This window comes from Neomonachus schauinslandi, chromosome 5 (assembly GCF_002201575.2).
Source record: "Neomonachus schauinslandi chromosome 5, ASM220157v2, whole genome shotgun sequence".
NCBI lineage: Eukaryota > Metazoa > Chordata > Mammalia > Carnivora > Phocidae > Neomonachus > Neomonachus schauinslandi.
The window spans coordinates 33790957-33795033 of NC_058407.1; the positions used below are offsets into that span (position 1 = coordinate 33790957).

Genomic DNA, 4077 nt, shown 5'->3' on the forward strand with positions numbered 1-4077 from the left:
TGAACATTTACTAATGCAGTCAAAAAGATGAAATGCTACACATTTAAACTCTTCTAAGAAAAATAGGGTATTCAGTAAATGTTATTTTAGTATGTGTTAAAGGAAAATACTTCATGTAGAAAATTAATTGTTGGACTGCCACTGGTAAGATATCTGTCGTGAATAGTTTTCCTGGTGATGGTATGGATACAGCAACACGAGGTCTCGAACTACAAAGATTACAAATGCAAACTACTTTCAGTGTTAACAAGTATATTCATAGCTAATTACCTGAAAGTCAAAATGTATTGATGAGTTGATTGGAGAAAATATTTCTGTATCCAGTATACTCTTTGCAATATTTACAAGTACACTATTTTTTATTAGAAATCTTAAAATGCTTAAACTCTCTGACCTCAATTTCAATTTTGGTGATGTGAGCCAAAACAAATTATAGTAAACACATTAAAAAGTTATATACAGGGGCGCCTGGTTAAGCTAGATGCTTAACCTCAGTCAGTTAAGTATCTAGCTTCAGCTCAGGTCATAATCTCAGGGTCCTGGGATCCAGCCCTGCATCAGTCTCCCTACTTCTCCCTCTCCCTCTGCCTGCCGCTCTGCCTGCTTATGCGCTTTCTCTCTGTGTCAAATAAATAAAATCTTTAATAAATAAATAAATAAATAAATAATAAAAAATTATGCAAAAAATATCTCAGTTATAAATTTGGTTATGTAAAAACTGGAAACAAACTACATGTAAAGTAAAAGGTATATACTAGGTAAATTGTGGCACATAATTTTTTGTTTAAATATTATTTGGCAATTTTATTGTTCATAAGAATATTCAGTATAATATAAAGTATAATATAAATATAAAACAGTTTTCATTTTGGGTTATGAATCAAATAACTGATGGTCTCCACTTCGACATCCGCTTTGGCAACTAAGATGCTGAGAGCCAAAATTTGGGCTTGCTTCTGGTAGGTGCAGGATTTTGTAACACATGTTTTATGGTTTTAATTTCCACCTGACAAATTCTCATTTTTAATCCTTATTTTGCTTTCTCCCATGTTCCTTGCTTATTTTGAATTAATTTTATACAAACTCTTTTGTTGCATACGAGTAGTACCTAAAGCTCATTGCACTTATCATATGCTAGGACTATACTAAGCAGTTAAAATATGAATCAATGACTCCTCTTAATTACCCTAAGAGGTATAGAGGATGATGGTAGCATCCATATTGTGCAAACAAGGAAACAGATAGGAAAGAGGAGTCATCTGACCAAGTTCCCACAGCTAAAGACAGGCAACACTGCAAATATAGGCAGTGTGCCTTCATATTTAAAGCTCACAAAGGGGCGCGCCTGGGTGGCTCAATCAGTTCGGCATCTCCCTTCAGCTCAGGTCATGATCCCAGGGTCCTGGGTTCAAGTCCTGCATTGGGCTCCTTGCTCGGCAGGAAGCCTGTTTCTCTCTCTCCCTCTGCCTGCCACTGCCCCTGCTTGTGCTCTCTCTCTCAAATAAATAAATAAAATCTTAAAAATAATATATAGCTCACAAAGGCTACACTTGTGTCTTAGTAAGTCACCTTAAAGTATTTGGGGAGTAAGCTAAGATACAAACACATTATCAAATAAATAGATGTAAAAATGGGAAACATCCTTTTAGAAACTAGAAAATAGCTACATTGAGAATCTACAGCCATCAACAAAGGGAAAAGGAAACCTACCAAATGGGAGGAAGTACTTGCAAATCATACATGTGAAATATATGAAGGGGTAACACCTAAAATATATGAAGAATTCATACAATTCAATAGCAAAAACAAACACAGTCCAATTAAAACATAAGCAAAGGATCTGAATAGGCATTTTTCCAAAGAAGACAAACAGATGGCCAATGGATACATGAAAAAGTGCTCAACATCACCAATCACTAGGGAAATCCAAATCAACCATCACTTAATGGCTACTCTCAAAAAGACAAGAAATGTAACAAGTACTGGTGAGGATGCAGAGAAAAGGAAACATGTGTGCATTGTTGGTGGCAATGTAAATTGGTGCAGCCCTGAAGGGTAACAGTATGGAGGTTCCTCAAAAGATTATAATAGAACTAGCATAGGACCCAGCAATTCTATTTCTGGGTATTCACCTGAAGAAAACAAAAACACTTAACAAAAAGATATGCATCCCCCAGGTTCACTGCAGCATTATTTACAATAGCCAAGATGCGGAAACAACCTAAGTGTTCATCAGCAGATGAATGGATAAAGATGTGTGTGTGCACCACCCCCACCACCACACACACACAGGAATATTATTCAGTTGTAAAAAAGAAGGAAATCTTGCCATTTGCGACAACAGGAATGGACCTTGAGGGCACCATGCTAAGTGAAATAAGTCAGAAAAAGACAAATACCATATGATCTCACTTACATGTGGAATCCAAACAAACAAAAAACCAAGCTCAAAGATATAAAGAACAGATTGGTGGCTGAGGGGAGATGGATGTAAGGGGACAAAAGGTACAAAATTCCAGTTATAAAATAAATAAGTCTTGGGGGTGTAATACACAATATGGTGACTGTAGTTAATAATAATGGATTAAATGTTTGAAAGTTGCTAGGAGAGTCAATCTTAAAAGTTCTCATGAGAAGAAAAAATTATAACTATGTATGGTGACAGATGTTAACTAGAGTCACTTCATTATATACAAATACCAAATCATTATGTTGTACACCTGACACCAATATTATCTTATATGTCAACTATATCTCAATTTAAAAAATAGACTTGTCTCACATACCTGGAAAGTCCATGTGATGGATCCAAAGCTGTACTGGATCCAGGTGTCTGAATCTGCCTCTTGGGTTTGCTTTTTTCTCTATAGGTTTCATTCTCAGGCAGCGTCCCCCACCCTTAGAGTGGCAATGATGATCCATGGAAACTCCAGGCTTCTTGGCCCTTACCGCTCACCATCCCAGCAAACTGGAGCAGCCTTCCAGGTACTGCACAGGGAGGTGGGAAAAGCCCTAGGAAATGCTCTCATTGGTCAATGTGGGGGTCACGTGCTACCAATCATTACAGACTCTTATTGGCTAAGCCAGGGTCTAAGACCCACCCTTAGATTTTAGTCCCACTGAACCACAAAGACTTGAAATGGATATGGGATGGGTTTCAAGAAATAAAAACGATATCGGGGATGTTAAAACCACAGATGTACTAAAAAAAAAAAAAAAAAAAAAAAACCCATGATCACGAAGGTGGTTTTCCCAGGGCAAGGCTTATCCATTGCACTCCGGATGTGCTGACCCCTGCGATTTCCCCAAATGTGGGAAACTCGACTGCATAATTTATGGCAAACTTAAAAAATAAATAAATAAATAAAACCACAGATGTACATAATTAACACCCCACACTTAACTAGCTTATTCCCCTAACATTTCTGAAAATAATAATAAAATAAAAGTAAAAAAGAAAATACGAATCTCATTAATCCAATAACCTATATAGTCATAATACATTTTCTGCTAAGATTTATTTACCCTTTTTCTATTGTACAAGCAGAAGAGAGGAATTCTTAAAACTTAACCTAATGGTAATTGAAACCTCAGCTTTTTCCCCATCTTTAAATAGAGTGGCTTAAACCACTTCTTTTTGAACTGTATTTGCACACAAATCACCTGGGTTATCCTCTTAAAGTGCAGATTTTAATCCAATAGGTCTGTGTTTTGCAGCCTGAGATTCTGCATCTCTAACAAGCTGCCAAGTGTTACTGATGCTGGTTGATAGCCTCAGGGGAGTAGCAAGACTTTAAACAAGTAAACGAGGCTCTGGATAAAATTGTAGCACTATTTAAATTGATTACACTAGTATAATATCTGAAAGAATTAATGAAAATTTCAAAGGTTCTTAATTTATAGCCCAAGAATACTTTAGGGAACAGAAGAATGTAGCTGTTAAGGCATATCAATAACCACATTAAGAAGTAAGGGAAAAGTTACATTCTTGTGTGATTTAGGAAGAAATATTTCCTGAAATGATGCACATATTGATTATTGAGTTAGTACCACTTTTGCTTCTCATTTGTGTTAATT

General features: G+C 36.2%; 1 pseudogene; it reads left to right on the top strand.

Moving 5' to 3' along the window:
- Window positions 1–3206: 3206 nt before the first annotated feature.
- On the top strand, window positions 3207–3344 carry LOC123325048 (annotated as a pseudogene).
- The last annotated feature ends 733 nt before the right edge of the window (window positions 3345–4077 follow it).